This window comes from Xyrauchen texanus, chromosome 1 (assembly GCF_025860055.1).
Source record: "Xyrauchen texanus isolate HMW12.3.18 chromosome 1, RBS_HiC_50CHRs, whole genome shotgun sequence".
In the NCBI taxonomy this organism is placed as follows: Eukaryota; Metazoa; Chordata; class Actinopteri; order Cypriniformes; family Catostomidae; genus Xyrauchen; species Xyrauchen texanus.
Genome location: NC_068276.1, coordinates 24,515,624 through 24,541,036, shown reverse-complemented (window position 1 = coordinate 24,541,036; position 25,413 = coordinate 24,515,624). Strand labels below are relative to the sequence as shown.

At 38.7% G+C, this 25,413-nt stretch overlaps 1 protein-coding gene across 3 annotated transcripts in view; it reads right to left on the bottom strand.

Annotated features, from left to right (window-relative positions):
* Positions 1 to 24,366, bottom strand: part of LOC127629095 (transcription factor SOX-6-like) — a 166,502-nt gene extending 142,136 nt beyond the window's left edge. For all 3 annotated transcript variants that reach the window (XM_052106349.1, XM_052106429.1, XM_052106492.1), the window contains exons 1-3: positions 24,068 to 24,366; positions 22,394 to 22,519; positions 3,253 to 3,323 (exon numbers count right to left, since the gene is read on the bottom strand). The gene's annotated coding sequence lies outside the window, so the exon portion shown is untranslated. The remainder of the gene's footprint in view (positions 1 to 3,252; positions 3,324 to 22,393; positions 22,520 to 24,067) is intronic.
* Between the last annotated feature and the right edge of the window lie 1,047 nt (positions 24,367 to 25,413).

The window sequence follows — 25,413 nt, the reverse complement described above, 5'->3', positions numbered from 1 at the left end:
AAAAATTTGATTAAGCATATAAAGCCATCAAAAGGACGAAATACTATATTGGATAATCCTTGGCAGAAGCCACTGCCCCTGCAGTGACAGCGTGTTTGTTACGTTAGGTCACAGCGGGGTGATTGAAGACGATTGAAAATGTCATGCTCCAGATGAACAATGATTCTCCAAAAAAGCCAATCTGGTCTTTTAGAATAAACTTCCCAAAAGTAACACAAACAAATGAGGTGAACTTCATGTTAAAAATCAATCACCCAAGATCTCAGAGGGTTGAGAGGGCTCACCTGCACGCATTCAAAAACAAAAATAGCAATCCTCAACTAATAACTTATGATACTCTTGGAGTCTCCCAGAGGAAACCTCATGAGAACTAATGAGAAAACGAATGGATCCTGTGTCCTAAATACTTTAGCAAGGATCTCAACATTGCAGATGTTTGAAGTCCATAGGACTTCCTTTCATGACAATAATTTAATTTCCAACAATTAATTCTGATTCTAAATTCACAGAGATGAAATTTTTTATTCCATTGGGCTTGCTGGATTGAGAGAAGAGAACAGAGCTGATGAAATTAAAAGGCCGACCCCTATTGAACAGCCTCTCTGGCAACAATCAAGAACAGGGTCAGTGAAGAACCGTAGCTGGGGAGCGACAGTTAATAGATAGTAAAATAACCACCCAAAAGTTATTCATTTTCATTAGGGGTCAAGGAAAGCTATTTATTTAAAAAACATTTTACAGAAAATAATTCCCAGAGACACCGGCCCATTAGAGACATCAACCGTGAGACACGCTAAATGCAAAATGAAGGCAGACTCCGGCAGCTTTATTAGATGAATGGCACGCACTGACAAAGAGTGTATTCTGCCTGTTCAAACAGATGCTGTCGCTTCATCCTCAGGTGTTTTCAAATGAGTTTGCACAAGAGTGATTAAACGCCAGGCGCACGCATTCCACACGTATGCCCAAATTACTTACTCCCTCATTTTGTGATTAATTAAACATGCAGATTAAAGTTGCAAAGGAATTTAGATTAATGAGTGCGTTAGGTCTCATAGGTCCCATAAGCATCAGAGATGAGCCCAGTTCTTCTTTTGACATCATACTGCAAACAATGTGAATTGAAGGAGACATTTGACATTGGTTTAGTTGGAATCGCCATGCCCTGCAGCTTGTGATTTTTAATACATATAGACAGATACGAAATTGAGCTTTTGGAAAAGGCTGTTAAATTACTGAAATGAGTTTTGACATCAAAAGATTTCTGTCAAATAGTTTAGATGTCGTTTAAATCGACTATACTTGTGGAAAAATTAGTCTCAACAAACTGCATTGAAAACAAATAGAATTGTTTTTAATTTATCAATCAAATGTATAATTTTTTCACAATATGGGAAAATAAAATACTAGCAATTAACATTCACTCTCTCACCCACTGACCCACCCACGTGGACACACACACACACACAAGCCTGAACACTGACACAAAGCCAACCTGATGTACAGTACAAGGCTTACACTGTTACCCTCAGTGCTGGAGCTGGGCCAGTGCATAGGCCTGATGTTTACTGTTCTACCTCAAGTGGTCCTTTCACCTTCATTCAGCTTAACAATCAGCGTTTCATTCCCTAAATAGAGACCTGACCCTGCGACATATCAATGCGAATATCTGTGTTTACAGGACCTAGAATGGGACAGACCACAGATGTTCTGTAGCGGTGGATGATTGTACATAACACAGAACATGTAACCTCATTCCAACCTACCAAAACCAATGGAGTTAGAACAAACATGACAAAGAACGTCCTTTAAACGTAGCTGAGATTACTACTCAAAGCCCTGAAAAAATTGGTATGCCTCCAGAGGTTAATCACAAAAACAAATAGTCATATTCAATATCATATTTTGTCAAAGTACAATTTCCCAAAAATATCATAGCGCATTATCTTCCTCTGTGTCGGCTCCCATTGCCGCTTATTTCAGACTGACAGAGATATTCGGACTCTCGCCTTGTGTGACAAGCCAGGCAGATAAAAGCCTTAATCACTCCTGGCCCCTTTTGTTATTTCCCCATTCAGCTCAGCTGAGCGAACCTCACTGATCTGCTTCTCCTTCCTCTGACAGCCATTCAACATGGACTTAACACATTGGTGACACACTACAGCCGCAGCCAAAATAAAAGAGCATGCCCCGGTGTAATAGGGCATATTGATCTGAGATGAAGCCGGTGTTTGACTTGAAATCACAGGATAAAGCTTCCGCATTAGCAGGAGGCCCTGAACTTTGAGCAAGACTATGCCATTCTCAGTGGCCTAATTATGCAGGGCCAACAGTGGGACTCTCTGACACTAAAATAACTCTGTCCTGCACCTCATATCGAAGTGACATTTGAAAAAATATTAATATGAACTTAACTTTCAGGAGGCTTGTTTGCTCAACATTTCCAAGAGCAACAAATTGCCAGATATGATCTTTATTACTACGCTGGAAAGAAAGAACCCCCATTTAAGACATATTGTGGCAGAAATCTGCAGCCGTATATTGACTGTTTACTAAGACCCTGTCTGTGCTTCTTTAAAAGGGGCTCTTTCTTCATTACTCTGAATGCTCTTATTTAGGGCAAACTGGCAGCCTGAAAGTACCAATAACATAGTGGGTATTAACATAGAGAATAGATTCCCTCTATATGCGCCAATGTAAGTGTGTGTTGGAGTGGAACGTGGAGGTAGGTGCTAACAAGCAAATCGTTGTTTTTCTCTTTCTCTCTAAAAGACTACTTTCAATGTTTTGAAAGGACTAAAATGGAATTCAAACCATACAATCATATGTTTCAGCTTCTTTTAATCATTGATATTTAGCTTTTAACTACACATAAATGAGGAATGACATGGATGTCACTGGTTGGGAGGAAGTGTGAAAAAACTTTGGGGAGGTATATACTACAAGTCATTCATTTGTGCTTGTGGGTATTCAACTGTTTTTCAAGCAAACTTAATTCTAGGAAAAGTGAGACAGAACAGAAAAACACACTCATTCATTTTAATCATTTGAGTGAGGCCACCATTTCCTGTGGTAGCGAAGCATGTACAATGGTTTTATGAGTTTAAAATCATAGCAGAGAGAGAGAATGGATAATACAGCACTATGGAGAAAAACATAATGCGTGTCTGCGAGTCTGTGTGGGGTTTATGAAGAAATGAAGTGATGCAGGAAAAGACACAAATTTCAATATAAAGTGCTGATTAAACTTACGTAAACAGAAAGACTTGATCCCCAGCTCCCAAAGATCACTGGTGACTTGATTCTGAATGCATGAAAATGACCTACAACAGAACAAAGAGAAAATGTCATGAGGGTTTACACTGGTATGAGTTTCTTTATATTTGTACCTTCTTTAAAGGAATAGTTCACACTCATGACATCCCAGATGTATATGACTTTCTTTCTTGTGAAGGACACTAAAGATAGGAACTTTTTAGGAGAATATCTCAGTTCTGTAGGCCCATACAACGCAAGTGCATGATGGCAAAAACTTTGAAGCTCCTGAAAGTACATAAATGCAGCAAAAAAAAGTAATCCATGTCTTCTAAAGTGAATCAATACGTTTTGGGTGAGAACAGACCAAAATGTAACCAACTCTTTCTACCATTGCAGTCTCTAAGCCTGATCATGAATTCAAGCTCGATAACACTTTCTAGTGCTTGACGCATGTGCAGAGCGCTAGATGGCACAAGGAAGTGTAATCAAGCTTGAAATCATGATCGCAGAGGAGACTACTGTAGTCAAGATTTATAGTGAAAAAGGAATTACATTTTGGTCTGTTTGTCACCCAAATCCTATTGGATCACTTCAGAAGACATGGATTAAAACACATAAGTCATTAATTTATTTTATGCTGCTTTTATGTGCTTTTGGGAGCTTCAACATTTTGGTAACCATTCATTTGCATTGAATGGACCTACAGAGCTAAGATATTCTTCTAAAAATCTTTGTGTTCAGCAGAAAAAAAGAAAGTCATACACATCTGTAATGCCATTAGGATGAGTAAATTTAGGAGAATTTTCCTTTGGGGTGAACTATTCGTTTAGGAGTAACAAGGAGGCAGAAGAGAGAGTGGAGTGGGGAGAGAGAGAGAGAGAGCGAGAGAGAGAGAGAGAGAGAGAGAGACAGGATGTTAGATGAGTTAAGAGAGAGAGTGCTGGCAGGCAGTCAGTGGCCCGGCAGATGAAGTTAAACAGTCATAACGCTGTATGGACTCCAGTTAGACTCTGCTCTCCCTGAGGGATTCAGTCCTAGACAATGTTTAGAGTCCACTTCTCTAATACCTCATTAATCTGTCCCTGCACTGTTTGATTCTACTAATAAATGGCTTTCATACAAAGCACTTGTTTTCTCTAATTTCTCTCTCCACGTCTATTACACTGCAGAGCACTAATGATTTATTTAGTTACACGCTCAGCTAGTTCCAGCAGGTATTCTGAGGTCCACCAGCTACGGCAGCACTGCCAAGGAAACGCAAACAAACAGACGGAGACAAACCCAGTTTCACCATCATCCAACCATATGTGTATCGTTATATTTCCTTCATGTGACAGAAGGAGATGTAGAAGAAGACAGGAAAGGAGAGAGAAAATAGTGCTGCACAAATCTCACACATTATTTCTCCACATTATTCTGTTTTTCACAACAAGCAGGAATCTTATTACCAACTGATTTATACAATTAGCCTGCCTCAGCATCACCAATTAAACAAAGACACGAGGGTTTGAGGTCACAGCTAATTGATTCGCCTATAATTTGTGCCATCTTTGTCTCCGCTAGCAAGCCAAGAACCATCTATATGTGTCCTTCATTTTCATCCAAGCGTTGAAGAACTATGCAAACTGCATGGACTAAGTAAATGGCTGCGTGGGAGGGTGGGTTAATAGAATAAACTTAGAGATCTTTGGTCTCCAATGGATCTGAATGTGGCAACCTTGAGGCTGAAGGTGACAATGGGAGAAAAGAGGCAGGAGGTCTGACCCTGTGTGAATGGAAAGCTGTTGTCATCTTAATAGCACCTCTGAGCTGACAGTCTATTCCACGTTCTCAAAGGACCATGCCATGGCCTGCCTGTGTCCCCACACTGTCTCACCGTTCACACCGCACACACTCACAGTGTATTTGTCTGTGTGTGTGCACTCACGTACGTTTTTCACAAAGCTAGTGCAGGCTCTCATTTGGGAGAGAGAAACACACACACGCAAACCCCTGACAGGGGTGGTAATTCTATAAACGCTTTTCTCTTTGTGAGCCATACAACATATGACAAATTCCTGTTGTGCTTTAATTCATAGGAAGCTGTTTCAAATGCAGGGGGTAAAAAAATTAAAAGGAATTTGAAATTATAATTTGATGCTAATTGAGAAAAATGATGAAAGTAACAAGCTTGCATTCAAGACAATGGTGCAATTTCATATTCATGATTCATTGAAGATAATCATTTCTATTGTGATTAATAAGACAATGATATTGTCTTAAAAATAGAAATAATTAAACCAATGAGATAAACCTTGACCTGTGATATAAGCGACTTTGACACACATTACAGTATATGTGCAAGCAGGACTGCACTCACACAAACTGATCATAAATTAATTAAAGAGGATTCCAATCAGCACCAGCCTGTTTTTATTAGTCACCCAACAGTTTATAACTGATTCATTGTGTCCTCAATATAAAATAACCACTATGGCTTTCTCACATGTTGAGCCCTGTGTTCTCTCTCCTCTTTACAATGACTGTGGTGATAAAGTAACTGTGGCTGTACAAATGGGAGCTGAAATAAAGAGAAATTAAGAAGGAAGGAAGGGCGGGAGCAAAAGAGAGACGAGAGACATCACCAGTCGCCAAACTGTATGAGTATTCAAGCTAAGCCAAGCTTCTTGGCAAATTACAGAAAGCTCATGCCCATTAAACCCCATGAGGACAGACAGGGGGGCACCCAAACATTAATGATGGGTTTCTTCCTGTTAAACCATCCTTTAGTCATATTCCACACCACATCAAATGAGGAATTGAGTTCCTTTAATGAAAACAGTGCTGAATCTTTCAAAGCGGTTAAGTGGGGTGCTTGAAGCCGGTGTTGGTAAAGCCAATCCATCGACCATGACAGTGACTCCAGCTATTGCCTCCAACGAACACACTACCCCAATCTGACTCCAAGAGCATGAGCCAATTGCTACACACACACAGGACATGATGTAAAACTTGAACTGATGCTTCAGAAATTAAGGTCCTCCACAAGTCCTCCATAGTTCTCCTATAATGTTTCCATGATCCATATGTGGCAGAACATAAGTATTATGGAAACGAGCACTGAGACATAATTTGAGCACATTTTGCCGGAGAAATACAGTAAGCTCAATGGGAATCCACTTGAACTGGAATTTAGCCTTCTGTACTTTTGGTGGCAAAGAAATATCTCTTTGTAAATTTTAGTTGATTTATAACTTCTCTCTCCCATTTTCTCTCTGGTTTTACACTCACTTAATATCCGGCCACACCTTCTTCATCTGCTTAGTTTTGCCAGGATGAATGTGAATTAGCCTTGAGCTTGTAAATTGTACTCTTTGCCTTTTCCCCTTGGAGAAAGAATCCAGAGGAATCCAGAAAAGAGTTTTCAGAAATCCAACGAACTTTCAAATTCCAGGCATGTGTTCATCTTCGGTAGGCTGATTTCAGGCTGATTTAATCAATCATGTGCATAACAGCACTGTGCCTTTTACCATCATATGACGGCAGTTGAATCAGTTACAAGGCTTCACAATAACAATCTAACAGAGTCACGCTCTCCCACTGTTGACACTCGATTAAAGCAAGCAGCTTGTTTTAAATATATTTTCAAAAAGGGGTTTAATACAGTAGTGTGCTTTACATAATAAGCTGCATACAGTATGTGGTCTGATAATTAGGGTTTTTAAGCAACCGAACTGTAAGGCAAAGTGCTTCAGATGGGTCAAATATAGATTAAATTCTTCATTTCTCTGACCGTGAACATGCTGTACACCCAGTGCTGTACAACAGAGGATGAAATATTTTCATTTGCATCAACTTTGCCTTCGGTTTCTTCTTATCCAGCATCCTTCAGAGAAAAAATCACTTTAAATTTACTATTTCCTCCGTTACTCTCCCCAAGTCCAGAACATGTTAAGAGGGGATTTAGGGGAAGTAGTTATTGGGACAAAAGAGGCAATATCCTCCATCAGCAGGACGGTCTTTTACCTGGTAGAGGACAGGTTATCTCTGTACTAACAGCAGGACTGGATGATGGGAGATGAGGCAGAGGAGGGTAAAATAAGGCAGAATGGAGCCAAAGGCAGTGGCGGAATAGCAAAGTTTTATGAAAACCTCCATGCATGCCTATTGTCTGAATATAATCAGCCTGTGCACAGCTGACAGGTGAGGTCGGTGGATGTAAACGCTTGGTACCAGCTATTAAGTACATATCTAGTAAAAACATAGGGAGAAAAGTACTGGCTGACAGTAAGTGCGTGTGTCTGATTTTCTCCACAGATGAGCAATAATAACCCGATATGTGGGGACCTTCCATGTTTGCAGAAATGCACAAGGGTACACTAAAAAGAGCAGCGTTAACCAAAAAGACTTTCTTTCACAGGAATAAAAAAGAGATGTCATATAGCATTGATCGTTCTCTTTGAATCTGCCATTCACCCAGAAAAAAAAGCACTTGCTTAAGAGGGCCTGCTTACAGTCGCAGGTTTTCTGTTGTGTTTATAAAGCGCATTTCACTATTTTCATCTTGGAGAAAGCCGTGGATGGGGGAGGGTGCTGTATTTAAATCAAACATCTCCACTCCTTAGACTTGCAGACAGCTCTGTGACCAAGCCAGACTTTCATGTCCGACACTGCAGATACATTACATGTGATTTACTTTGCTGTGAAATAACTACAGCGAAACTCCGTATTAGGGGAAGAAACGGTTGACCGACCACTTCAGGGCCTCAAATCCAGCCTGTGAGGAATTCAAGTCGAGTAAAATACAGCGCTGGTTCTCTTCGATACAAACTACACACGCTCCAGTCCATGATTAGAATAGAGCAAACCAAGGGAGCAGGGCCTTGTCTTTTTTGACAATGACAAGTTGGCATCATTCTATTTTGAGAGTTTATTCCCTAGCCACGGCACATGGTACTTTCACTCCCAAATATTGAGTTGGGTTATGAAAGCAAACCTGGTTCTCTCTCAGGTAATGTGTTTATTCTCCTGGTCTCATCTCCTAGTTTATGTGGCTGTTGGCCATTCTCTCTCTCTCTCTCTCTCTCTTATCGCCCATATTCTCACAGGGCATTTTAGCTGCTGAAATCCTGTTCACCACATACCAGTTTTAAAATCTGTGAAATGAGTGCCGAAGAAGCGTGGCACAATATCTGCCGGTGTTGCCAATGGCCTCGAAAATGGGTCCAGGAGCTTTTTGTCCAGGGAATGCATAAATGGACGTTTTTAACACCTCAAAGAAAGGCAGTGCCTTTGTGTGGCCAGACGAGAGAGAGCCCTGGCTCTCCTGAGGAGGCAGACATGCTGAGTGCTGCAGGACAAAGAACCCAGAGCCTGAAGCAGCAGGAGCACATACACACACACACACACAAACACACACCTGCCTCATACACGCTTTTATGATACAATACACACAGACCAAACATGAGGCATATATAACTGATAAAGGCATAAGGCATACACACACAGGTCAAGTATGTGGTGTAACGCAACAAAGGATTGTTGAATGTTTAAACATTCAAACGCAGCCTCACAGACTCACTCAGAGAGAAAATTACTGTACAATATGATGACAAAACATCAGGATGGATTATGCAGACAGAAATGAAAGAAAAATGTGACTGATATGAAAACAAGCTAACAAATGGTGCCACATAGATTGATGTGCATCCTACCTTTGGAAAAATAATTCCATTTAGATTATCCATTCTTGCGATTCATTTTAGTTTGTCTTTGAGAAATCACCACAAAAATAAAGGTTGAGACGACAATCAAGAGTGCATATGCCTTGCCTGCTTACAATGAGCATTTAAATGCAAATATATCTGATGCACAAAGAACCTGCAACTTCTGTCAGTAGCTACATAATCAACCTGCAATTGTCTCCTGACTCTGATCATTTCTAGTGACAAGGTTTAGGCAGCAGGCATCTGTATTCAAATTACTGTGCTATTTAAGGCCTGAGTCTATACAGGGATATTTTTCCAATGGTAAGCTGTGCTGAAAGTCAATCATATGGTGAATTAAACCAGAATGGACTCAATTGATCCAGAAAAGATCAGGTTACAACCAGGCCTGCTGGTTGTGTGCAAATGATTTGCGTTGTTCTTGCTCAGACACGGGAGTGTCTAATTTTTAAAATATTACATTTGCAATTTAATTGAAACCTTCACAGTTTGCATTCTCGATGAATGAACAGATACAATTTAAATGAAGAGACATGGTCAAGATCACAAAGGAGAAAAAATAGTTGTGTTCAGTGCTCTCTTTCGTAAGAATAGAAGAAACCTTGGTTAAGCACGCCAGGAGAAGCCTTGGTTCCCCAAGGATGGCTTGAATGGTATGTAAATCTGAAAATATTTCAGTTCTCAGTATGAATGATGGAAAAACAAAAAAGAGGTCACGACTCATCGGTACTTGCATACTTCATGCACAAGTTCCCTTTTAATTCTTTTACCAGCAAGCAGGGAGGAGCACATTGTGCTCTAGGGTTTTTGTCAGGTGGCTTCATGAAAATCCAGGAGCATTCTGACATGTTTTTTTTTTTTTCAGGCAGAGCAAAGGTACAAAAAAAACTCTCAAACCTTAATATTATTTTCTTTTCTTTTTTCAAGTTCAAGAGCTTGCACATAAATTCCAGCTGAACAAAATGGAATAATTCATAACAAAAGCCTTTCATTGAGCATCTATTCTAATGTAAGTAACAGCAAGAATTTTAAAACTGAGATCTTTATGTAAATCTTAATTAATGTATCGTTTTAATCATTAAGAAATAACATTATCTTTTCTTCTTTTTTCTTGGCTCAAAAATCACAAATGTTCTTTATATATTATAATGCAAATTAATAGAAAATATTTGGTCAGTTTAAGAATTTTTCGGCATTCTTAATTATCTAGAGAGAAAAATAATTTAAAAATGGACACAAAATCTCAGCTGACACAGCTGGAAGCTGCCTGAGTGCTCTCTCTCTCTCTCTCTCTCTCTCGCTCTCTCTCTCTCTCGCTCTCTCTCTCTCTGGTACTAGCCTCATACACTACAGCTGCTCAGATAGTACAAGGACTAAAAAGAAAGTGAGAGTGCACGCAAAAGAGCTCCTCTCTTCTCCATGGTTCCCTTTCCCCCTCTAAGAAAGTAAATGCAGTGTTTGAGTCACTGATTGGTGGTGTAATTGAGTTTAACACTCTTTTTCTGCAGGAAGAAAAAAAGAGTCTTTTAAATGAAGAGGTCAAATTACCTCTCCAGTCAGGCAATAAATAAGTCAAACAAGGTAAGGGCTCCTGCCAGCATATTTTAGTGCAGAATTCAATTAGTGAAAAACAGGAGATGCGCGGTTCTTCACTTAGCTATTAGATGCACGTCCTTTCCCATGATGCTCTTATTCTGCACAAGGCAATCAGATTGCAGTATGCAGCTGATGGAGGGCAGCTTTAAAGAAATCCTCTCCATCCAAGCGACTGCTTGGTTGTTAGCGAAATTCCATGTGTCACATGACAGTGCAGGCAAGTTAGAGAGTGAGATTATTGTTGCTCTATCACTGCCCTCATGTAACCAGCCAGCCAGCTATAATCTACCAAGCCTAATATTGTTAGAAAGCCATGATCCAACCAGTGCTGAAATGGATGTTAAGAAGATGTTCTACATATGAAAGCAGGCACTTCTGGAAAAAAGGGTGCTACTGGAAAAAACATGTTTTCATATACTGTATATAATTTACAGAATGTGGTCTAAACTTTGACAGGCATATGTGTAGCAATATATATTTTCCCCATTATGCTGCTACTTTTCCATTACACAGCCAATCTATAGGAACTGTTTCCATTGATTTCAGCATAGGAGAAGGGAAGTGCCATGACGCAAGTGTCGGCTGGAGGGTGATTGAACAAGGTATAGAAAAAGGGAGGTAGAAGGGAGACACAGAAACATACATCCAACACACCCAACTGGCTACAATGTTGCCTTTGTGACATAATGCTTCTCACACAGTGGATTTTGGGAAAAGAATCTAACTTTTCCTATTCTACGTATCCAGCAATAACAACTGACATCACGGTCCAACAATATGCTCAGTTGTGGTTGTGCACGTTTAGCATTTTCTCAGCACGGGGGGGGGCGTAAAAGAAATACCATAAAATGATTATTATATTCCAGTCATGCCCAGGGAACCTATTACAGCATGGCAAAGACCTTGTGAAAATTGAAGAACGTTTTGGAATGCCTCACCTAGCAAAGTCGAAGCTCATAACTGTTGAGGAGCAAACAATGTTAAAGAGGAAATTTAAAGAACAAAAGAAATGGTGAGATATTATGCCTGAACCATTCATGTTTGTTTGTATGTTTTTGAGATGTGTTTTTACTAATGCTTGGCTCTTATGATAAACAGTCTTTCCCTGCAAGGTCTCTGAATGTGTGTCAAAGCCAGGTGCCAGGCTCCAGTTTAGATTGGGCACTCCCCTGGTGTTGATACATACGTTCTTGTGCTCGCTTGGCCGACGATGGTGACATAAGGTTAGCATTATCGGCACTGAAAGCGTGACAGGTGGGTCACATGAAAGGTCTCTCATTTTCTCTCGCCGGCAGAACACATGGTTCTTATTATTCTCCAGCAAAACTGACAACGCTCCAATTAAAATATAAGGAGGGTTCCGCCGCCACTACTGTTCACCACACACACTATTTTCAAATGTATCTTAGATTACGCAGCAATGTAAATTTTCCCGGCATGGGCTTTGACAGGTAAATTCAAGAAAAGTAAGGGAAGCAGAAATGTAAATAAATAAATGTGGGGATTTGTGGAGACTCTTAGAGTCTTATGGGCTCGGGTGTTCTCTAAATCATGCACAAGTTGGAGAACTCTGGGAATGTGGATAATTAGAACACGAAATGACCCTTCACCTGCAACATCTGAATTTTTGTGTGTGCCCAGTTTACATGCTTGTGTGTGTCGACGCTGAAAGAATCCCATCTGTAAAACATTCCATATTAGAGAGAAATATGGCAACAAAAAAAAGTTGATGGTGCTCTGCTTCTATTTGTGCTGCTCACATAGGAGCCAAGGCTCAAAAGCATAACACAGCCATGATTTTATTTTGACGTAGGGCGAATATACAACTCCTTTCTAAAGTCTGTGAAAAGGCTGGAAGATAAGCAGCATTTAGATATAAATTCAGACAGGCCTAAGCTTTTTTATGTATAGCTCACAGAGCGCAAAACCAAGCCCTGCTGAAATCAAAAGCGGTAATAGTCAGGTTAGTCACTGTCATTCTAAGAGGGAAGTCGGTTGTGAAATTGTAAAATTGAGAGGCTCTCGCTGTCTATTTCACAGCCTACATTTTATGAACGCTCACTGAAATGATTTATAAAATAGAGGTTATCACATGGCAGCCAGTGTTTGAGGCTCTCAGAGGTGAGGGGAGAAAAGGCTAAAGCAATCCTAATCTTCTTGTTGAATACGAGTGCTAATAATATGCTCTTTTATCTGCTTTGCTTAAACAGTGCATACTTTGAAGTTCACAAAAACGTGTGATACCCATCAAGCTCTCCAAGCACACCAGAGTGGAGAGAGAAAGAGAGTGAGGGCAAGGCCTTGCCATTTCCCCCCTTCACATTCCTCACCGTTTCAAGTCCAATTTGCTCTGAAAGTCCTCTGCATGAAGCCTGCATGCCAGTTTGATAGCATATGAAAACAAGAGTCAAACTCTGTCCATCCCACCCATTTTTCCCTATTCATAGTTTCCGTCATACAGTGCCCATGTGGCGGTAAATCAGACTCCACTGCAAAACGAGTAAGAGAAACACAAGAGAAGAAATATTCTTTGATACATTCTCAATGAGCAGGTTAACAGATGCGGAAAGAGAGAGAGAGGGAGAGAGAGAATAAGATTAACATTAATGGGCAGATATCTGTATGCACATTTTCTGCTCAATAGCCAGAGCTGAATGGGCCCAGATGAAATCTGTGTGGTAAAGATGATATCATAGCACTGTGGTTGCACAGAAGTCTGGCAGACACATACATCACTCCAGAGAGAGAGAGAGAGAGAGAGAGAGAGAGAGAGAGAGAGAGAACAAAACTCCAAATAATATGTCTCCTTGCCTTTCACATCTGAATATTCATCCTGTTTCCATGTCCCCAGAAACTCTTCTAATCAGAGTCACTTCCCCTTTAATCACTGGGGTTGTAATTATGATTTGATAAGGCATTTTAGCGCACTCTTCAGTGTCACTCACATATCTATGCTTGGAATATCATATTAAGAGCTGTCAGCCTTTAAGGGGAGCACTTCCCAAACAGCGATGATCTGAATATGGCAAACATACCCATCGGCTCTAATTGAAATTATTACAGTTTTGAACATGCTAAAGCTACGGCTAATGTTTCCCCTGAAATAGAGTGATTCGAAGGAAAAGCAATGAGTCTAACAGACTCAGCTAAGATTCCTCTGCTTCCCTCTGATGTGCAGTAATTGTTTAAACCTGAGTGGAAATGGCTTGAGTGCCTTTTTTTGACATACTCCAACAAGAAAAAAAAACAGCCTTGTGTAGCACTTTCCCATTCTGCTCTTCACTTTCTAATTATGTCCAATACAGCACTTGAAGGAAAAACCTTTCTGATTCCATCAGATTCAGGGATGATCGGTGACCACAAGTTGATAATGATGACAGTTTAATTAGAAGCTTCTCTCTGGTCTGGAGTCAGCCCAAACTCTTCCACACTGCAGATGGAGTAAATTTAGCAACAGTGAAGAGGAGTAGGGCCATCCTTTGCTCCCTTCCTCCACCTCCCCTACAACTTCTCTTTCTTTTCCACCACCGATCAGAGACAGAAAGCATTCTTCCCCTCTGACACTGCACCACAAGTCATTCATGTGACATTATCACTCAAGCTTGCATCCCCTTTAGACATAAACACACACCTCAACGCACCAAGACTCCTTTACAAACCCCAATCACTGACATGTGTCGCTCTGACTTGGCCCTGAAATATTTATACAATGATTAAATAATGTTAAAACATCATCCTCTTAGTAGAAGCAGCTAAAAATGGTCCGGGAGGAGACAAGTGCTTTCAAGGTAACAACAGGATTAGATCCACAGCTCTCAGCTCCAGTGTCAAATGGAACAATTTGTTTAATTCGTTGAAAAAGCCCTGGCTCTTGGACGATCAGTGTTGCACTGATAAAATGTCTAATTTGCATCTCGGCAGGCCCAGGGGCTTAATTTAGCCCTGTGTCATAGTTTCGGTTTCTTTCATGGTAGGGAGGCTATGAGTGTGTGATGAGTGAGCTCTTTTCAGCTGCAGGACTGAAAGATTGTCGAAGAGGCTCCAAGGAGATGCATGAAAGTCAAAGCCACAAGATTTTCTCCATTATTTTAACAGATTGCAGTCATCCTATTCAAAAAAAAAAAAGAGAGAGAGAGAGAGATCACAACATTGTAGCTCACTCATTCAGCTTGACTTGGCTTTTACTAATTACAAAACATCTCTTTGACACAGTTCCCGTGACACTAAAACTACTTGCAAGAAAAATTAACGCTTTGAATTATGTTCCTAGCCCTTCCTGCCCCAAAGATTTAGCATGTCAAACTACTGAAAAAGAGGATGGTATTTTATTCAATTACAATTTGTTTTCCAATCCTCCACAAAAAAAGATTCACTTTTTCCAGCTTGGTGTTTTTACTTTGGTGTGGTTAATATATATTGGCAAAGCAAGAAAGAGAGGAAAAGACTTCACTTTGGATAAACCACATGATTAGTGAGTTCATACTGCTTTGTTTAAGAATGCATTTGCTTGTCCACTATCTTCAAGCTGCTAGTGCTATGACTCCAGGAACGATGACCCCTACTGGAGCTTCATGAGACAGATAAAGTTCATACGGCCCTGACAAAGAGGCCTAGCTTTGAAATAAGACTAACAACGTTAACTGCTGAGTCTCTTCACATGAAGACCACTCAAAGTCAGACAAGCCACTCTCCTCCACTGTTTCTTCCTCTCTAATCTGTGAATGCAAAAATGGCAGATAACGCTGACACACACACACACACACACACACTCATCACATCAGCTACTGTCACCACTTGCCCCATCATCAAAGGCTGTTCATGGACACATCAATAAAGGCAGTCAAGTGCTTTCTGTCAGTCTGTCTGTTTGCTGCTGTACAGTGTACATACACATCTTACTCCACTGACAGTCAGGTAACAGAGGCTTTCAATTCTTCAGAAAGAAAAGAAAGAGAGGGGGAGAGAGAGAGAGAGAGAGACAAACTTGTGGTTTGGTCTGCTGAATCATTTTCTTGTGACGCACATGTTCACCAACAGCAAAAATCCTTTAAAACTGCGAGTGTGTACATAATCTTGGTATAAGGAAACAAAAAGAGCTGGATTTAGAGTGGCAGAAATACTTCAGCTTAACAGCTGTCAGAAACACAGCCACAGTATACCTCTCCCCCCCTTAACGCCACCCTCCTTTGTTGCGTTATTTATTTTTTTATTGCAAATTTTATTTTGCATCCTGAGTTCCCACTAAAAGAACTGTGGGTGATACGATTTTGGCATCATTTCTTCTAATATTTCCATATATTTTTCCAGACTTTTAGAAGTCCTATGGCTATTGCTAAAGTCTTGCATAACAACAAGTTTCCCCTGCAATTAACCACCAGTTTCTGGTTTCTGAGCAGCAAATATCCAAGACACATTCTAAAAGATTCACATTATCACAAAATCCAGAGCCAAAGCAATTACAATACCATTTAAGAAGACAACAACCGGCTTTCTTTCACAAAACAGAAAAGTCCCCGGGAATTCAAAGACCCTTTTGTCTGGAGATGAACTCTGCTCTGAGGTTTGGGGTAGATATTTGTTTGACACAGTTCTTAACACATTTGTATCTCTGTGTTATAAGATAACACAACCATGCTTTCTATCATAAGCGTTGCAGTATTCAAATCTTAACTCTTAAATGTTAAATATTAAATCTTAACATTTTTGTGCTGCCATTGCAGTTTTTCACACTCAAATTTAGAAGCACACCATTCACACATACTGTGAACTAATTGCAAAAATGTGTCATTTTCAGTTTATGCACCACCCTCATTGTTTCATTGAATATTTTGGCCTCTGAGTGGACTAGAATCTCAATCATTAGCTGAAATCCTCATCTTTGGAACGATATATCTAACATTGATGCATTAATTAATTTATGATGATTTGTTTAGCATGCTTTTCCTGCTGGATGGCATATTTTTTTCTGTACATCTTAGATATAATATTGGATTATTCAGCCAAGCAAGCTCACAGACAAGTACAAAATTGCTAAACGTTTAGACAACTGCCTATGGTAAAAGCAGATAAAACGTTTTTAGCTATTTGAGGCTTACAGCAGCAATGACCGCTGCATAAAAGAGACATATGTATTTGATGACTTATGGAAATCATATTTCATTTTGTGATTCTTTTGAAAATCTTTTGAACTGTGGTATTAGGGCAACAAACTGTTCAATCACATTCCTGAGAATGAGGGCTTTCGTTTGATATTTGACTTGTCCATTTAAGTGCCATATGAAAACATTTGTATTCATATTAATATTTCAACACTGAAAAACATAAGTTCATTGCACTAATTTGAGTAAACTCATTCCCTCAGTTCCATTGAGTAATGGGGTCTCCCAAAACTTGTGCATTTAAGTTTAAGTTAAATTTAAGTTTAAATTAACTTGGTTTTCAAGTAGAGTGAACTTAACTATTTAAGTTGAGTTAACTACATACAAGTAGACTTTACTCAGATTTGAAATAAATGTTATTGTTTCTACTTTTTTAATGAATTGATTTGATTTTAGATCAAACAACAGCAAAGCTCAAATAAAGATGATAACTGATCAGTTGTTAAATAATTATTTACAGAAATGCATATATGCACTTCAGCTGCACATGCACAAAGAGAACTGAGATAATGTGACCAGGGACCAACTTGACCAGAGAGACACAGATCACCCTAATGACATTACACCAAACATCTATTTGCAACAAAGCATAAATAATACAACAAAAGAGCTAAAATGTCTATGATAACAATTATTTATTAAATAATACTAGTAATTAAATAAATAATTCCCCAATCTTTTCCCTCTGACCAAGGAAAAACAATTCAAGCAGCAAGGGATTGTGGGTATTCCCCATAGCCTCAGTTTTGACTCAATAGTTTGAGTTATTTACACGTCTAATCTTATGTCACTGGATTTTTAAGAAAAATTGGTTAAATGAACTTAAATATTTGAGTTATGAGTCCAAAATTTAAATTAAAGTATTACTTAATACAGTAATGACAACTTTAGAGTTCACAGGGTACTCCGTTAACTTTAGGGGGCGCTAATTTACGAGACAAATATATTCAGGCCTCATTTTGTGCAGCATAAATGCAAACGGGATGGTATTCTCTGAAAAGTTCAGATTTTAAGTTTTCAAATGATACCTCATATGCCTGACCTATGTACACTGGGACTTTAAGGTTTTAAGCTTAATAATAAAAATCTACATATAATTTGTATTTTATATAATTACAGAGCTGTAGATGAATTCCATCTCCAATTGTGTGCACTAAAATGTGTTTGTATGAAAATGAGGAAAACAGCCAGGTTTGTTATTTCTAAAAGCAATACTCATTTCAGACATGGCCTTTTAAATCTGTGTGCCATGTCATTTTAGATCAAGTAATCAGACCAACTAACTCATTGTGAGATTCCTTCTATGATAGATTCACAAGATTTTAAAGTAATACATATAGATCTGTTTGGCCGAATGTACTGTATGTTATAGTCAAATTACGAGTAGTACAGAGAGAGGCTCTCTGCCAGCTTGATCTATAACTGGCTCATTTCTATTTGCAGAGTGTTCAGAGAATGCAGAATTTTCTGCTGAGCACCATGCAGATCCCTTTGTGATGGCAAACTTAGCATCTTAGGTTAATGGTCAATTATTTTTCTACCACGAAAGACCCGAATTGCCACAAAATGTATATTAATACAGCTCACCCCTGATTCCCTTAATCTGTGTTTGACAATGAATTCCATCACAAGACGATGTTATATGAAACTACATTAAGTGAAGTCTACAATTTGAACTTAGTAAAAACCTTTACTTTATTTATTTTTATGGCAGCAGATGGAATCATTTGATGAGTAAACTGATAAACACTAGAATAAAAATTAACTGAAGATTTAGTTCAGTGAAGTTTTAGATATAAACGTTAAGGCCAATTACAAAGCCTCAATTATAACAATTGAATATGTAACTGTACACGATACTTATTCTTTATGCCACAATAAGCATGATGACTCCATAGCCAGCTGCTAAAGTTCAACGGTCCCACAAAGAAACAACTACTGTGACAGACTGTCCAGTTACTGTGCATGATGTATGAAGCTTCTTTGATTCACTTATAACACGGCACAAGGTAATAAATGTAAGAAATAAAATGTTTAGTTAGACACATGCATCTGTCACAAACCAGCAATTTACTTAATAGAAAATTCCTCCACACACTTTATAATCTTCAAGTAAATTCTAAAGTATTAAGAATGCCATAATATCAAAACATAAAAAATTGCTAACTGATCTGCACAATTTTGCAATGTTTGCAACTAAACTGGTCAGAACCGAAAGAGGGTGAAAAATGTGAAATGGAAAATAAAAAAGCATTCACGGCAAGGGCAAACACGAGCAGAGAAGGACTAGTCCTAAACACAGAGTCCATATCAAAAGATTGATTCACATTATTTATTCATGCACCAATTAAAGGTTAAACACGTGCCAAAGCCTGTGTGTCAGAGAGCAGCTGTAGCAAGAGAGAGAGAGAGAGAGAGAGAGAGAGAGAGAGAGAGAGCGAGAGAGGAGGCCACAACATGAAGGTTAAGGGAAAAGCAACTAACTTTGTCTTGAAATGGTTTTGGCCAGAAGACAAGCTCTCCGCAAAAGAGCATGGATTGGCATAAACATTTGTACAAAATTATAAGTGCATTTGGAGACGCATGCAGGAGTCAACCACCTCACTCTCTCCCAGCAGACCCTCCAATCCAGAGCATGTGTATACGGGCTCCAAACCACTGCATTTTAATTACTGCAGCAAGCAGCGAACAACTTTGAAATGGAAATGGACCCCGAATCTTCTTTTGCAAGCAGAAATCTTCTTCTGATTTGAAAAAAAAAAAAAAACAATATGCTACACCAGAGTCGAGATCTGATAATGCTGATTATAACCACAAATAAACCAGTGTCAAAAAAACTCACAGTCCCATAAATCTCTACCATTAAACCTACATATGAATGTTTGCTTAGAAGAAAACTATGGGGAGAGACAACAAAAGAGAAATATTAAAGAATGTAGAAGGCATTTTTTTCATGCACCTAATTTCAAAGACTTGAAGGCACACTATGCACCTTGTCGGCAAGTTCAAGAAAATGTGATTTTGATGGTCTGGGCAATGGTGTGTATTGATGAGATCAATTTAAAGAGCAGCTCTATACCTGTGCTCGCAGTCAATGTTTTTATCTGGTTAAAGAAGAGAAGAAGAAGAATGCATTTAGTAATATTTTGGATTGATAAGCTTCTCACTCACAGGTTCATTGTGCAGCACTGGACAACCAATGAACATTTTGACACAGGTCAAAGAGCTGCCATTTATTTACAAAGACTGTCTGAAAGACACATAATATTTTCTATTCTTGATCGAGTGTACTGTCTAGAACTAAGGCTGCAAAAGGGCAAAAAAAACATAAAACCTCTTAGAAATAAAATCTTTTGCAGTTTAGACTGTCGCTGAAAGACATGCCCAACTGTATTGGTATTTCACATGGCCTCCTGAACTATAGCTTCACATATATTTTTCAGAGGCAAGACTGCAATTTGGGCGTGTTGTTAAGCCACAAATAAGTATAGGTTGGATAATATGTACTTGCGCAGGAGGAAAGAAATACTTAGTTCCTAATGTTAAAGGTCTTCACAAGACTACAAATATACTTATTTACTATCAGTCGTTTGATTGTTGAAACATGATAACAGCTTTGATTTTGTTTCTGCACATCCAGGGTCGGTATTCCTGTCTATGTAATTCATTAGGAGATGCTGGAAACCCTGGGGATCTTGGGCAGCTGTCAGTGTGCCATCTTCACTGATGACAATGCATGTGTCTTTCTTCAAAAATGCAGTGCTTAGCTCTGAGAAAAGCAACTGCTTACACACAATGAAACATCAGTTTGTGTATGAATTCAAGATTTTGCAATTTAAGCATGACAAAACTACAAAAAAAATGTTTTTAAGCAAATGCTGCCTTCCTTATGTCTTCCTCGTTTCGCTAATTAGTAGCCTAACTTCTTATAATTAAAAGTGCTGCAAAGCTTCAAGAACACATCGCAGAAACTTGTGAGATTCTGCCACAAAAGAAAAAAAGCCTTCTAATAAACATGTTGCCATCGGTTTTGATCATTGTTGAAATATTCCACAGCAAATTAGCTAACACTTATAAAGACAGATGTCACAACATGTGCTGCCACATTTCCTCCTCATGCATTCCTCCCCTACGGCTGGCGTGCTGCTTACCTTTACCAGGCCTGCTGTTGTTTACTTCCAGTGTTGTTTATCATTAGAATTCTGCTGGCACTGTTCTAACCTCTCCGATACATGGCACAGCCAGACAAGGGTTGCACCTGAGCATCTTCCTCTGTTTCAACATGCTCTATTCCACTAAATACCTGTCTGTGTATGTGTTGGATAATACACTCATACATTCCATACGCAAAACGACAATAAAAGATATTCACTCACATTTTTAAACAGGTGTATATGATGAGCGGTATCAATTTTATCTTAAAATAAAAGTCTTTGTTTTCATTTTAATATAATTTTGAAGACTCTGAAATTATTCATTAATAAACCTGTTGTAAGCTAAAAGTGGCCATGCGCTGTCAGAAAGAAAGAAAAAAATCTCTCTACTCACTTCATCCCTCACTGTATCTTTAAGATATACATCCACTTAAGAAGTATAAATGTTCTTTAAACATAAAAGGCGTCCATGTAAACTTAGCTTTACTAGGGTAAGTAATGATATTATAAGCTAAATATGGTCGTTAAAAATGTAAATAATGAAATGAAGCCAATGATAATTGTGTAAATGCCCGAGCCGTGTAAATTCAATGAAAACAGATTAAAACTGAAAATAAGAGTTAGGGAAATCTGAGACAATAATTCACAAGTGCTAAGACATGTGACAGACAACGTCTGGAAACAACAGACTGTGGCTGCATGGCTTAACAAATCACATGAAAGGGAATTATTTAAAGATAATTTACTGTCCAGATTTTAGGAGTGATAATGCATTCGACTGATGCCAGGCAGCTATGCAATTAATGTCCCAGAAGAAGCCAACAGCAGTCCTTTCACATTCATATATACATATATACATACTGTACACAACTTATGATCAACTATGGACAGTTTTTGATTGTCTCATTCCAGGAATATCAAATATAAAAAAATTAGTGCCCATATAAAGGTATGACATGAGTGTCTATTCCTATTACTTTTCCTTAAATTTAGGAGGACCTACAAAACACCTCCTCGTTGATTTTTATTTGTATTTGTATTTTTTTTTTTTTTTTTTTTTTTATTATTAAAATAAAAAAAGCATTTCAAGATTTATATCAGAAGATTTTAGAAGATTCTCAATTAGATTATTGTCCATTAGTCTTGGCTTGTATTTGAAACACTCTGCATAGAGTCTGATAGTTTAACAGACTCACTGCAATAGTGTTTAAACAACGAGAGCTGGACAGATTCATTGCCTCAATCCTAAATACAGTATGCAAAACTATCATCACTGCATATAATATTTCATCGGGGGAGTATGCCGACACACACACACACACACACACACACACATACACACACAAATGTCAGGGGCTGACAAAAAAAAAATCCTGCTACAAGCGGATTCTTTACATATCAATTGGCTAAACTGTTCAAAATACCTATCTCAGTTGTCAAGTCACCAATGGGATATCAAACAGGAGATTCAAACACAAACGAGACATCGCGGAGCAGAATGCGGTGCAAATCTCAAACTTACTGGCACCATAAGCGTTCGTCTGCGATCTGTCGGTAGTCTATATTTCTGCTTGCAGGATCCAGTTAGGAAATGCTCTTTACTCTCACAAAGACACAGGTTCCTCCCCAAATCCACGGGCAGAACGTCCTGCAAAACAAATAGAGATCGTCATTATCTCAGTCTCGGACGCTTTCATCTCGTGGACTATGAAAGTGCATCGGATGATAATCGTAAAAAAAACTGCGCATAAACTTTGATTCATATTTAATTTATGCTCATAAAAAAACATTTAGAAAATTCAACATAGCCTTGAAAAAATTGGAATGGAAAAAAAAACAACAACAACAAAAAAAAAAAACTTTAAACACCCCGCGAAGTAGGAAAAACCCTGCACATGCATTTGAGAGGTGCTTTTATAAAAGAGGGGGTTCACTATTATTAAAGTGGCTTTAATTTTTATTATATATGTGCATTGTTAAATAACACGTTTTTTTTTTTTTATTATTATTCAAATTTCGATTCAGTTTTTAAATGATTTGTCTTTTGAGTGTGTGACTTAAGAGAAAAGAGGCTGCATGTAAAGCAAACAGTCGCATGCTGTCCATCAAGAGACACTCTTCCTCAAAGGCAGTGAAGAAGTCTATCCCTGTATAGCAATCAGGACAATGTGCTGAACTGGCAGTCTAATTATAAATGTTCCAATGGGCTCCAGTGCCATCTTACCTTATGAGGGAACAGCAACTGCTCAAAACAAAATGCCATTACGGGCTCAACTTCACCCCAACAGAGGGACAAGCCAAAGGGATTGTTTTTCAAACAGTCCCCTCTCACTTAAGACAAGAATGTATTATTAGACACCCTGTTATTCTTACAGACTGGACACAATTTCAGGAGAGAAAAACTAGCAAAGTTAAGCTGTGGTTAATTAAGGTGTCAGGTTGCGTCCCTACACGGGAACAGCAAAACTTTTGTGTTTCTGCTCTGGGCTTTAAAAGGCGTTTCGCTTTCTGGCGTTGTTAACTGAAATAAGTGGAAAACCTGATCGTGAGTTTTGCTTTATTTTAATTTCCCGTTAGACACGTGGTTCTCCTGAGGTGACTCTTTTTGGAGTTTAAATTCCTTTATGTGATGTATTTCTTAATGAAATATTATCACAACGCGTCCAGCAGTGTAAAAGCGCTTATCTGTGTCTGTGAGAGTCTACTTTTGGGAAACACCCATGAGAATAAGGACTATCTGTGTCTTACAGACGGAGTTCACACACTTTGCGCACCATTTGTCCTCTCAAAACGTCTTCGCACTGTTTCTGGAAATGTCAAAAGCATCATGTAGCGCATAACAAAAACAAATGGCAAAGACACACTGATGCAAAGTGGGCTCTCTCATCTCAATTAAATGGCAAACAATGGAAAACAAATGTTAAAAAAAAAAATATTTTACTGAAATCATTTTAAGCTATTGTAAGTGCAAACTCAAACAACTCAAGTTCAAGTTTGTTTCTCCACATGACATTTTTTTATAAAAAAATAACAAACAATGAAATAATATAAAAACAATATATACATTTCATATAGTCAACTGCTGCACTGAGCAAGAGGCGGATCATTTTAATGAGCGCTATAACCACTCATTGCTAAAATAGCAATCATTCTGATCAAACAAATGCACACATTACATTTCCCGCAGTTCACTTACTTTCAGTCTGAACGTCGTGTATTTCGTTGCACCGTTTTCGAGCTCAGAGACTAAAAAGCGTCTGCTTGTCCAAGCTGCATATTGTCTCTAAATGGATCAGCTTTGGATGAGGTGTTCATTTTAATTTATGGCTTATGCATTCTTCAAGGGTCAGTATGCCTGACCTCAAGCGAAAGTTAAGAAACAATTCCCAGGCTCGCAGAGAGGACAATTTGGCCTTACACTTTTGATAGAAACCATACACCTGTATAGCTATCTCTTATATAAGCGGTGTCCGATCTTAAATAGACAAAGCATGCTTATTTGTATTTATTATTATTATTTTTAATAGCGAGAAACTTAAAACACATCCAAAACGGACCAGAGAGGCTCTTGCCTGTGCTGTAGCTATAGCGGCCGTTCCCCCGTTATTGTCAATAAATAGTACCGCTCTGTGGACAAAAGTGAAATTACCTCCTACGCAAGGAAGTTTCCCGTTGTCCGGATGACAACTATAGCTACGTCTACAACTCTAAAATAGTACGGATTTGTACAATGGCACTGCATACGGAGGAATTGTCTTAGCAACATTGTTAGACACAGACACAGCGCGTTATTATTGCCCAATAGTTGTGTTATCGTTTCAGTTCGGCGCGTGCGTAGCTACATGACAACAATAGTTGTTGCAATAGCGGACAATGAAGTAAAAACAAAACATCATAACTGCAGGGAATACAAAGAAGAACATTATGTGTATCGTCGGATAAATAGTTTTTGCTAATTACCATGATTTTAGCAGTTTATTTGAAGAAAGAAGCAATAGAAGTCGCTCGCGCCATGTGAGTGATACGGAGTGATACGCATCTCTTTTATCTGATAACTACTGTTCCGTCAAATATAAATCCAAGACAAACCAAACATTCAAATACTTTAGAGCCTTAATGTATAACAACGGTAAAGGAAACGTCCAAATATAGCCTAAAACAGTAGCCGCTCCTCTGAAAACAGTGAGAAGCGGTGTTACTACGCTGAATAACGATCAACACAACATAACGAAAAGACAAGAAATCACGGACGGCAGGTTACTAATGAGAAAAGTTTACCTTGATGTGAGCAGGGCACCAAACACAAACGCTCGTCTTCGCTGTATCCCGTTTTGCTTTTGAAAAGGGTTAGAAATGATGAAGTGCTATAGTAGCCTATGCTATAGTAAAGCAAAGAAAAAGAAAAAGAAAAAAAAAAACTAAAGTGTCTCGCTTCCACTGACCGGAGAGGGAATCCCGCTTTGGCTATAGTAAGTTCAACTGTCAAAACTGCAGAGAGCACATGTAAGTATATTTATCGCGCTCACTACTCTAATACAGAAG